This window comes from Pteropus medius, unplaced genomic scaffold, assembly GCF_902729225.1.
Source record: "Pteropus medius unplaced genomic scaffold, Ma_sr-lr_union100, whole genome shotgun sequence".
Classification (NCBI taxonomy): Eukaryota; Metazoa; Chordata; class Mammalia; order Chiroptera; family Pteropodidae; genus Pteropus; species Pteropus medius.
The window spans coordinates 28,861,622-28,874,847 of NW_024352787.1; the positions used below are offsets into that span (position 1 = coordinate 28,861,622).

Consider the following 13,226-nt stretch of genomic DNA (forward strand, 5'->3'; position numbering starts at 1 on the left):
GAATAAAGAGGAAACTGAAAATAGAGTAGCTACTACAGCAGATGCTGTAACTAACCTTGGAGTGGGGAGGGCAGGGGGCAGGGGGAGAGATATCACCAGAGTAACCCAGATGCTTCGATGAGGGGTTTTCACACCCATGTGCTTTGAGGGGCCACAGAATTAGGAAAGGGAGCACCCTCCATGAAAGTTTTGCTAGAGGACTATCTGCCAGTCATAGAGAGGGGATAATAAAGCTTCTCCCTTTTATCTAGGTTTAAATAGAACATCTCTCCTGATACATCCAAACCTCAGGTCTGTACCTTGTGTGGATCTGGGGTTTGAATTAATCTTAGAAACTCACAAGAATTTATCCAGAAACCCACAAACCAAGAAATTAACATAAAAATCTATTCCTGCACAGCAATACTCTGGAATGCCTTGTAAAACTTTGTGGAAGAATGGTTCCACAATCCAGGCAACAAGGGATTCTCACAGGAAAACAAGCTGTAACAAAGATGAGCTCACCATAAAAAAATTACAAAACAAATAAGGAAATAAGCTACCACGAGTGAGATACCATGAGCAAATAAGACAATAGAAAAGATTAAACCCCGACAACATGAGAAAGTATAATTCCGATATGAAAGAAAATATAAAATATATATAAAATAAAGATATTTAAAAATATTGGAGTTATAAGGAAGCGTTGAAATAGAACAGAAATAAAAAATAACTATATACAACTTGTAGAAATTAAAAATATAATAATTAAAGATAAAAATTAAATGAATAGGTAAAAGGCATATTGGACCGCTGACGATAAGATTAATAAATGAAAGCTAGATGTGAAGAAATTGACCAAAAGGCAAAGGTGAAACAAGAAATAGAGACAATGAGTGGTTAAGAGACACGGAAGATTTATCTGTCTAAAAGGAGTTCCAGCTCGCCATTCCCATGATTGCTTCTTGGAAGGTATAGTCATGTGGAACCTGTTAGCCTCAGCATGCGGAACTCCAGGAAGAGAATATTTTAAGTCAGATAAAATTATACATTTATCATTTCTTTGAAACCTTCAGTGCCCAAAATCTAGCCACCTCAAAGTTCCAACATCATGACCTCAGTCTTAGCACAGTGGTTCTTAATCCTCATTTCACTGTTTTTGGTGCTGCCTGTTGTTGAAGCAGTAAAAGTTGGAGATGCAATTGCTCTCTTGTTAGGTGTGATTCTCAGCATTACGCAGGCACTTGTGCTTTTTGGGGGGTACGTGCATGAAAAAGAAATGGACAGATGTGACTGAAGGGCCTACTGAATCAAACTTTGCCTGGAAAACATTTGTGCTATTTAGGTTAAAAACTGAGCTTTGGTGTTTGAAAGAAACAGTAAATAAGGTAATTTTACATTCTTAGTTGTTTCTCTATAAATGGGAATAAATTCATACATGGTAAATGGAATAAAAGTTTTTTCACAAGAAGTAATGCACTGAAAAATGAAGTTTATGATTTATATTTGCTAGTTAGAAAGAGGGTCAAAGAAGTGGGATGGCTGAAATTTAGATAAGTAATGTTTCATAGTCTCAGAATTCTCAAAGCACATAAAATTGGAAAAAGGAAACTCTTGCCCAGAATCCTAGGAAGTTGCCACTATTCAGCTGTATTGCTCAGGAGGTTTTTCTTCATATTTTTATTAGATTTTCGTTTTGTTATCTCCCAAGTTAATATTGTACTTAGATATCAAATACAGACACTCAAAATTAAAACTTTTATTTCTTTGGGGGGAAAAAGTTTAGAAAAATATATTCAATGTATCTAACACTGAAGTGGAGAAAAGATTTAATGTAAAAAAATATTTCATATTGACATTGAAATGGAGAAGAGATTTAATGTTTTTTGAAAAAACCTTTATATTAACTGAGCAACAGCCCCATGGTGAGAAATACTATATTAAATATAAATCCTTATGTTATAAAAATATAAATTAATAAGTAAATAAATAAATAAAAATAGAAGTTCCAGAAGCAAAGCAAAGAAAAAATGGTAAAAAGGCAAAACGGCTTGGGTTTTTCTGGAAATGATTTTAAAATATGTGAATCCTCATATATCAAGAATTCAAGGATTTCAATGAATCCCAAACAGATAACTATGGAAACTGACCCATATCTAGACAAATAAGTGAATCTGCAGAACAAGTGAATCTCACATTCGGCTAATGAGGAAAATCAAATTATCTCCAAAAACAACTTCAGTAGACATCTAAACAGCAACAAAAGAGGCCAGAAGATAATGGTATAATAGCTCCAAAGTGCAGAGGAAAAATGATTTCGACTTAGAATTTTATGCCCAGCTAAAGTATCATTGAAGAGTAATGAGTTAATGCAATTATTTTTGGTAAAACAAAAACTTAAAGAAGCTAAAACTCAGATGCATTAAGGGAATGCAAATCTTTCAAATCATATATAATTTCTCATCCATCAGAGTTCAAAAAAAAGTCCTGTCTGGAGGGGGAAAAAATGGCTTAGATGATAGAGGCTCTGTTCATCCCTCTGGCAACCAAATCAAAGTTGTGACGGAAACAAGGAGCAAGCAGCAAAGAAAAATAACCTAGGATCTAAATGAATAAGCCATACAACTAGGGAGAAATCCAAGAAATCACCCTGCAATGGCAAAAGGTAAGACAGAGTGAAGACTCAGGGCTGCCCAGTCAGGAGCGGCTGAATGAGATGGAGGCTGAGGCAGCGGCAGAAATCCCTTAAAGGGGCCGCGTCTGTGAGCGGATTTTCGCAGTGATGGACCTACTCGTTCTGAGCACAAGTGCCAATTTGGCTGCACGCAGTGGGCACCAGGGACTTACAGGGAGATATTGTCAGAGTGAGGGCCGAGGGGAGACTCGCTCTGTATAGAAGTGCCAGCAGTATCCATTGTTCCCTGTTGAGCCCTCCCCCCTCCCAGTGCACGGACCCAGCACCGCCATAGCTGTGACTTCATCAAACTGAATAACAGAGGATGCTCCATCCAGAGGATTCCTTGAAACCCCGCCTCCCTCAACTCATGGCCCCACCCAAACCACAACCAGATATATCTTCAGCAAGTCAGGTGCTCCTTGCTGAGCAGAGCCTAGACTCACACTGGAGGCCACTGACCTCGGTTTCTGGTGTGGCCTTTTGAGGCAACTATAAGCACAGCATTTGTGGATGGCTAGCTGAATCTTAACAGGTGGTCCCAGAGGGGCAGAGGTTTGGGCTAAGTTTGGCCTGCAGCTGAACCCCTCTCAGGACTATGCCACTGGACACCTACTTCACAAATCCACAGTAAGACTGGGAGACTTAGGAGCTTTGCTTAGTACATAGAAACAGACACAGAAAGGCAGCCAAAATGGGAAGACGAAGAAGCAGAAACTATATGAGAGAACAGAACAGAGATCCAGATATAATGGATTCAAGCAATCTAACAGATGCAGAGTTCAAAACGCTGGTTATAAAGATGCTCAATGAACTTTTGGGAAGTGTAGAGAACTCCAACAAAGAGATAAAAAACATAAACATGGAAATGGAAATTATAAAAGGAAACAAGTCTGAAATGAAGAACACATTATCTAAGATGAGAAGTATATTAAGCAAAAGAATGAACAAAATGAATAAAGAAAAGGATTGAATGCTTTATCTAAAGGACAGGAAAACCAAGGACATGCAATCAGAATGGCAAGAGATAAAATGCCAAGACTAGAAAAATAATTTAAGGAGAATATGGGACACTATTAAGGGTCCAAATATCTGTCCAATTGGCATAACTGAAGAAAATCAAGATGTTGAACAGCTATTTGAAGAAATAATGATAGAAAACCTCCCTAACCTAGTGAAGGAAATGAACGTAAACCCCCAGGAAGCTCAGAGAATCCTAAAAAACAGGGAACTAAAGAGGCCCACACCAAGACACATCATAATTAAATTGCCAGAGGTTAAATACAAAGAAAGAATATTAAAAGCTGCAAGAGGAAAACAGATAGTTACCTATAAGGGAACACCCATAGGTTGGCAGCTGATTTCTCAAAAGAAACTATACAAGACAGAAGGGCTTTGGCACAAAATATTTGATGTGATGAAGACCCAGGATCTACAACCAAGGATACTTTATCCAGCAAAGCTATCATTTAGAGTTGAAAGACAGATAAAGAGTTTCCTAGACAAAAATAAGCTAAAGGAATTTATCATCATCAAGACTGTATTACAGGAAACATAGGAGGGACTTCTTTAAGAAAAAAAACATGTATCAAAAACAGGAATAAAGAAAGGTAACAACTACATTCCTATCAATAAGTACCTTAAATGGAAAAGAATTAAGTGCTCCAACTTAAAATATAGAGTAGATGAATGGAAAAGAAAACAAGACCTCTACATGTTGCTTTTAAGAGACTCACTTCAGATTAAAAGACACAGACTAAAAGATATTGCTTTGATGGATCTAGAAGGTATTCAATCAGACAGAGAAAGATAAACACTATATGATTTCACTTATTTGCGGAATCTAAGGAATAAAAAGAACAAACTAATCAAAAACAGACTCACAAATATAGTGGACAATTTGATGATGGACAGAGGGTAGGGAGTTTGGGGGATGGGAGAATGGGGTGAAGCATTAAAGAAGTACAAATTAGTAGCTGGTGGATGGTCATGGGGATGGGGAGCATGTCATAGGGAATATAGTTAGCATTAATATGTTGGCTAGGTGGAGGGTCTGGGAAGGGAGGGAGCAATTTGGGGGATCGTTTTATGAATTATATAGATGTCTAACCAATGTACTGTATATTTGAAACTAATTAAAATAATTTTTTTAAAAAAATCATGTCTGGTGACAACAAATATTGGCTACTATATGGAGCAATGGGGAACTTACATACACTGCTGGTGGAGTGAAAATTGGAACAATGAGTTTGGACAGCAATTTGACACTATCTAGAAGACTTAAAGATAAGTGTTTTTAGTCTGGGCAGGCCTTTGCTCATATACACAAAGAACCAAAGATATAGATATTATCTACAGTCCTGCTTGCAATTGCGAAAAAGTGAAAGAAATATGTCTTTAAATAGGAGAATGATAAATAAACTGTAGTAAAGTCATTCAGTGGATTAATATAAAGCAGTTAAAATAGATGAACTATAAGTTTAAAAAGTCAGTATGAATAGATGTCACAAATATCTTAAGTGAAAAAGCAAGCTGCAAAAGGATAAATTCAGCAAAACACCATCTATGAAAATTTTAAAACACATAGTCACTATACCCATACATACATACATACAAAACATACATACATACATAACATACATACATACGTACAGAAATTTGCCTGAGAATGCAACACACCAAATTGAGATTAGTGTTATATGTGGGAAAGGAAAAGAGGAAAGGCATGGAGGGTGGGGCTTTTGCTGCACCTGACTTTAGCCATACCTGTAACATTTTATGTCTTTAAAACGCACTGTTCAGAATTAATTTAAAATAAGTTAAAAAGAACAAACTGAACTGGACTTTGGGTGGTAAACACACAATAGAATATATAGATGTCAAATTATTATGTATACCTGAAAATTATATAATTGTATTAACCAATGTTACCCCAATAAACTTAATAAAAAATCAATATTTTCTTACCTTTTGATGGAAGAATAAATGTATAGAATTTATAAAGACTAAAAAAAAAAAAGAACAAACTGTTTTGAAGTAACTATGACATAATGCTAGCAAATGTTTATTATTATAAATATCTTACAGGGTGTTTTATATACATTTTCATTTGTTTGAAATATTTCTTATGTAAATTTTAAAAATTCAGAGTTGAATTTTATCATTAGGGTGCCAAGATGTACTACGGGGTGCCCTATGCTGTGGCCCACCTCCACAAAGGGACATACCATGTTGCTCAGCTCACCTGTTTTTGGCACAGGTAGCGGATATGCCTTTACCACCACACTCTCCTAACCAACACCCCCTCCTTAACAACTAAAGTGACAAAGAGTTCTTTGTTTAAAAAGGTACAAATGGACAAGAATAAAGAAACTAGGAGAGGAGTTAACAGCAGCAGAAATGTGAAAACTACAAAACAAATGAGCAAATGGTAACTGACTCTGCTGACTCAAGAACGTCAAGTCCTAAGTCAGAAGAGGGGAGAGCTTGGCAAAGCTCATTTATACTGCAGAACACCTCTCCCCAAAATGGTACTTAGAAGAGTGAAGATATATGGAGGTGCTAAAAACGGGATAGGTTCAACGTCAACAAGGACGAGGAACTCTGTAGATCCTCATGCCCTCTCAGGCAGAGACTTTTTCTGGAGAGAAAAAAGAGGAGGATCTCATCATTGAAGAATACCAGGAAGGACTGAGCGTGAGAGCACCATACTGAAGACCAGCAGGTTAAGGGCAAGTTTATATGCTGAATGGTGAGACACTCTCCACCAAACCCGCTTCCCTAACTCAACTTCCAGAACACAGGTAGCCATACACCCTCCAAGTAAGACACATTATCTCAGGGGACTCTAACCAGTCCAAGAGAACATCACTGAGGGCTTACTACACACTTATTACTGCTCACACCACATGCATATAAACCTCACACACTGCCCACTAAAGCACATACATGCACAAAATTACACACATATTTCACATTCACTACACACACAGCACATATATACCATATGGGTACACAGTACCTTACAAACCATGTACTAACATATATCCTCTCCTCTGTGCTCACACATGTATCACACACAGCCACCAGGCACAGACAGTACAACCACCCCCTACACATGCATGCACTGGCACTAACATTATACATACATAGACAACATGCGCAATCACCACACTCATCCTATACACATTAGGTGCACACACCCATCCTAAACACAACACGATACTCACAATGCCCACAATATATGCAAACACACCCCTGTTCCATGAGTCCACCCTGTGTCTGAGGGGCCCTGACACCCACACTTCGTGCCCTTGGTTTCTGAATAAGGCCTCTGAAGACTTACTCTGTTGCCAAACCGAACAACTGACTACCTGCTTCTCTTCATCATGCCCAGGCCTTCTCCCCTCAGCCCCGAGTCCCGGTGCCAGCAGCAGCAATAGCACAATCCCATATTTTAATCATTTATTCATTCATTTCCTCCTTAGTAAGCATAGTGCAGTGCAAAAGCAAGACCTGGTTTCTGGTCCAAGATGAATCATTTACTACCACATGGCCTTTATCTAATCACTTAACCACTTAACCCCATCTTTTTCACCTGTAAAATGGGACTACGGTGACACCTGCCTGCTCTGCAGCATTACTGAAAAGGTAAAAGGAAACCAGGCTGTAGAGCCGACTCCCCACCAGCTGTGAGGCAGCACCTGCCTCCCATGTGCTGGCTGCTGGGCCCGTTCGCTGCGGACTCAGCTGGGCACTTTCCAGAAGCCTCTAGACCCCCTAACACTCCTGCAAGGAAAGTCTTAATTTTCCCATTTCACTGATGGAGAAAATGAGGCTCAGGGAAATCCTTCACTTGTCCAAAATTTCATAGCTAGGAGGTGGTGGGCCAGGTTTGACTGTAAGCCCAGAGGCTTGAAATTCAATTTTTTTCCTCCTCTGGGTAGTTCTTGCAGACCAAAAAGCAGCCGAGAAAGATCCAACCCTCCAGCAGCTCACAGACTAGTTGGGAAGATGAACACATAGGCTCTTGAGAGAAAAAGAAGAAAACCAAACATGTGAGAGAAGCACTGAAAGAGAGGCCCAGGCAATAAATAACTATACAAAGCAGAGTGAGGCATGGGGATTCTGGAACATTCCAACCCCACTTCAGGAAACATGGCCCTTCCTGAGGGAAACTCCGGGCAATGCTTGGCTGCAAAGAACATTTAGGAGGTTCTTGGGGGAACAGGGTACCCAGGGCCAAATGTACTTCCTCCACAGAGCCCGAGGGTCCCCTGGGTCCCTGCAACACTTCATATGGAAGAAGTGAGGGTTTGCACCAGTGTTTATGGGCTTCTAAGAGCATGTGGGCATTTTGTAAATGTGATTTGACGGTGGAACGGTTGGCTGAGGGAAGGGATGTCCTCATCCCAGCTGCTCTGTGGTCTCCTGGGGGGCATTTTCCTGTGGTGTGCTGGTCCACGTGTACTAGGATCGCAGAGTCCATGTCCTCGGCACATGTGGTTTACTGTCATGTGGCACCAATGCCATTTATGATCGAATGGGTCCACCTACACAGCAAAGGCATGAGCGTCACAAAACACTAACCACCCTGTTGAAACGCTCTGCTGTCCCTCAGCCATTTTGTGACTTCATGCCATGATGTATGTGATATCTGGCAGCGAGCCCCTATGTTATGCCCTGTGGCTGCTGGGACCATGGAATGTCATTGTCAAATACCAAGACCCCAAGGACAGCGTCTTCAGCATACTCAGTAGCAATCCCAGCTCGGAAGGCCTTCGTATACCAAGCTCCTTTCCGTCATACCTGAATTCATGCTAATGAGGTGACTCTAGGTGGGACCCCCTACATAGCTTCAAGTTGGGGCTGGGTGCCAGACAAACCAACCGTATGATTAAAGGGTTCAGCTCCACCCTCCAACCTCCACCTCCTGGGGGGTAAAGAGGAGCTGCGGACTGAGTAAAATCACCAATGGTCAACGATTGAATCAACTGTGCCTACATAACAGAATCCCATATAAAAACCCTGAACAAATGGGACTTGGAGAGCTTCCAGAGCTTCTAAGATGCTGGGAAGGTGGTGCCTCTGGAGAGGATGTAGGAAGCCCTATGCCTCTGTCTCATTTGGCTGTTCCTGAGTTGTATCATTTATAACAAAATTTTAATCATAAGCACAGTCATACACTGCATAATGATGTTGCTGTCAACAATAGACCACCTACATGATGGTGGTCCCAAAAGATTGTAATGGAGCTGAAAAATTCCTATCATCTAGTGACATCGTAGCCATCATAACATTGTAGTGTAAAGCATGGCTCACAGGTTTGTGGAGAGGCCAGTGTAAACAAACCTGCCGCTCTGCCAGTCATATAAAAGCATAACACATACAATCATGAACACTACAAAACACTTAATAATAATAATAAATGACTGTCATTAGTTTACGTATTTACTGTACTATACTTTTTATCATTATTTTAAAGTGTACTTTCTACTCATAAAAAAAATTTGCCGTAAAACAGTATGCTGTGTTACGCCGGACGCAGCCTCATACATCTCATGTTTACCTCATCTCTTGATTGCATTATTTTCTCTCGTGCTTGAATTTAATCTTTTGTTGTTTTGTACAGCAACTTGCTGTACAGGCTTGTAGGAACAACAGACTATGCCATATAGCCTACGTGTGTAGTATGTTATACTACCTAGGTGTGTGTAAGTGCACTCTATGATGTTTGTATAAGAACATAATCTCCTAATAACACATTTTTCGGAACATATCCTGAGTTCTGGGAGTAATTCTAAAGGATTGTCTAACCTGAGGAGAGTGTTGTGGGATCCCACGAATTTGTAGTGAGCAGAGTGACAGAACTGCAGGTAGCCTGGGGATCTCATTTGTTGCTGGCATCAGAAGTGCGGGCAGTCTTGTGAGACTCAGTTCTTAACTCATAGGGTCTGTGTAACTCCAGGTCGTTAGTGTCAGAGCTAAATTGAAGTGTTGAACAGCCAGTTGATGTCAGAGAATTTGAGAACTGATGTTGGGATGACGAATTTGGTGTCAGGAAAGAACACGCACATACATACAACAGCGTCCATCTTCTCCACAAAGATATTCCCTAAATTGCTATGAGCATAGTTTTCAGCCCTTTTCAAAGGAGACCCTGGATTTTCAGGATAGACCTCCTCATGTCTGCACCGCTCTTTACAGCCTACGAAGTCGTTGCTCTGTCTTGCCAAATTTCTCATCACCATAGCCCCAGGAGGTAGGTCTTAAACTCAAAAAGGCATTCCTTCTGCTCAACATGCGTGTCTACTGATTCTGTCTGCCAGGTTGTAGAGGACCAGCCGATGGAAACATTTGTGCTAGAAGATTCTCTTTCCTGCCCCCACTTTACAGATAAGGAAACTGAGGCCCTGCAAGGCTGTGACTTGTCCGATGTCCACCCAGCTCAGTAGGGCAGACCTCCAGCAACCAGGTCTATGAAAACCAGCACCAGGCACTTCCTGCTTTGGAGGAAGCCGCCATCTGGGACCAGAGTCTCTGCTGAGTCCTAAGGACCTTGCCTCAAAGACGGTGCCTGTGCCTACAGATGGCTGGAGAGGAAGTGAAAAGGGAAGTGAGCCCCTCTCCACCTCCCTCCCAGAACAGTCTTCGCCAGCACATGTTCAAGTCACAGAAACCACTCATTAAAGTTTTACAGTTTAACCACTGAACATGTTACTTTGTCTCCATAATTTATACCTGACCTGGGTGTCTAGACATGACATCATGGTAAGGTATGCCTCGTTCTGCGTTCTGCGGGAAGTTTACAATAACCAGAGCCATAGTTACAACGGCCTTGCTCTACGGCAGCGGGGAGCCCCACCGAGGGGAGTAAAGAGTCACAGGCCCAGAGACCTCAAAGGTACCTAACTCCTCCCCAGCAGAACAACTACTAGGAACTCATTTCCAGAGGAGAAACCGACAGCAAGTGACTTACAAGGTCATTTGGCCAGGAACAGTCATAATTTCTGATCTCAAACCCCAAACTCCATCCACACCACCTGCTGCCTCCCAAGTTCCATTCACAGCATCTGCTGCTTTGAAGGGGAATTGGGTTGGACCTCAGATCCAGGGCGCAAATCTCTGTTCCCTAAATAATACCTTTGCAGGTGAGGTCACTCATCAATCCCTCAGCCCAGGGCTCCCAGCCCTGGCAGCAGGGCCAGGGATCCTAATGGCCTCCATCTGTCAGACTTCTCAGGGTCACTGGCAGCTGAGTGAACACCACTTCTGTGCCCCCTGGTGCCCAGGGATCTGTGGGCCTAAAACCATGCTGTACTCAGACATCCATCATGTTAAAAAAGCAGAGACTGAATCTCTCTCTCTCTCTCTCTCTCGCACACTCACACACACACACCCCCCCACACACACACCCAAACATTTTCAGGTTTACCTCAGTTCTAAGCACCTGTATTCTGAAGGGGAAGACACCAAAATCAGTCAATGTGTTTCTAATACCACTGTGCATAGCACTGGGCAAGTTGGGAAAATCATAATAGTAACAAGAACCATTTATTACGGCCCTGCTATATACCACAATCTGTGCATATCAAGTACTTTTTATTCCTCTTATTTGATATACAATAGAATTAACCTGCAAGATAGGCATCATTGTGTCCAGTTTTCAGACAAGGAAACTGAGGTTCAGAGAGAGGAAGTGACTTGCCCACAGAGTATGTAGAGCCACGATTTCAGCCCTTGGTCTGGGTTGAAGCCCCTGGTCTTTCCACTGTCCAAGCGGGTGAGGGATAACAGAATCTCTCAGCCAGGATGAACTGTGCTGGGAGTGTGAATGACACACCAGCCAAGCACAGAACTCCATCTGGGAGCTCTAGCTGGGAAAGTGAGCCAACAGGAGCAAAGCAGTTAGTAAGTCACATGACAATAGGAAGGGGGAGGTGGTCAGCCCTTCTTTCCTCCAGGCTGGGTGGAAAGCTTCTGCGCCTCCGCCATCCCCCTCCCATGGTGCTACAGGGCATGTTGACCTGAGCCAGCTGGCCTGGCTCATTCTCACGCTCAGGGGTGGTCATGTGTGGACCTCCAGAGAGCGCTTGTCCTGTTTGTAAACCCCCCATACTCTGTCCATGGGTTTCTAGTGACAGAGGAAGGGGCCCGGTGCTTTATGTCACCACCACCCGGATGTCTTACACAGGGGTGTAAGAGGGTCAACGTTCTTGCCTGGCTACAAAGTTGAAACTCCCCCCGACCCCAGCCCAGGGCTGAGGTCTCTGTTAAAACAGTGCAGAGAGAACGTTCTGGGTTCACAGTGAACCTCGAGCTGGTCTTAGTCGATCGCATGCCATTAAAAGAAAAATGTTTAAATGGAGCCAGGAAGACATAGTTCATCAACCACGCACCTCAGGAGCAGGAGAACCAGTTAGGGCAGCAAAGGTAGAGACCGTGGGGACCTGTCTGGTCTGGAAAAGGATTGAGGAAACTGAGTCATTTCAGCAGGAGAGAGGCAAAGATACTACATGATAGAGAACTACAAATACGCAGCAGGGCTTACACGCAGGCATGAGACCAGGGTGTGGGACTCAGATGAGACATAAAAGAAGCAGTCTCTCTCAAGGCAAGTGCCCTTCCACTGTGAGGACTCAGGTATCTGTGTGGGGCCAGGACCACAGCAGACTCCCCAGACCATCCAGCCCCTGCTCAACTCTCACTGTCAGCCTCGAAATGTCACTTTGGCGGTCAAGGGCTGGGAACCGGGACACAGCTATCCCTCCACCACCTGCCAGGGATTTTGGGGCTGGAAAAGCACCAGAAGTCATAGACCAAGAGGATCCTTGGGCTGAGCCCCCTCTGAAACTGTGCCCCACCTCAGAATAGGCACTACATCTGCTCTGCAGGCTCAGACTCTCTGCAGGTAGAAACACTCCTCTGTGTGCATCTGATCTGAGAGAAGCTCCCAGCGCAAGGGGAGAGAGAAAACCTGTAGAGAATCTAGGACCTCCCTGTTCTGGCTTGCTCCGCTGCAATCACCTCCGGTCCACAGCACCCCTAAACTACCTTTGCCTTCCCAACCCAGGCGCAGGCCTCCCTCCAGGCCACCCGGCCCTGTCCTTCCATCCCAGCTGCTGCCAGCCCAGGCTCCAAATTTCCAAGTAGAAGGCAGAAATAGGCCATTGGGTGGGCAGTGCTGCAGGAGGCCTTGGGAAGGTGAAATCTCCTTTCTCATAATTCATAGTGAAGAGAGCATGCGGGGTCGGGGGAGAGCACCCACAGCTCTCAGATTTTTTTCAAGAGGCCCTCCCTGGCTTTTTGCTATCTCACTTCAGATTGCAAGAATAAGCCGTCTCTGTGCTTCAACTGAAACTTCCATCCTCACGTCCTGATCCATATCTTCCCCTTAGCACATTGGATGACAATAGGAAGGGTGTGCTATATCTGTTTTCACTGTACCCCTGTGAAGTAGCAGCCTTTAGCCTGTTTTAAAAGTATGAAAGCTGAAGCTCAAGGTTCAAGTGACTTTCCAAGGGTCATCCGATGTCAAAAGAAAGCAAAGGAACCAGGATTTGAACTCAATGCT

At 42.8% G+C, this 13,226-nt stretch overlaps 1 protein-coding gene and 1 pseudogene across 2 annotated transcripts in view; one reads left to right on the forward strand and one right to left on the reverse strand.

Moving 5' to 3' along the window:
• The window catches only part of COL26A1 (collagen type XXVI alpha 1 chain), a 182,155-nt gene that overhangs the window by 69,617 nt on the left and 99,312 nt on the right, over positions 1–13,226 (reverse strand). The gene's annotated exons all lie outside the window — the stretch shown is intronic.
• Positions 1,091–1,272, forward strand: LOC120591536 (small integral membrane protein 30-like; annotated as a pseudogene).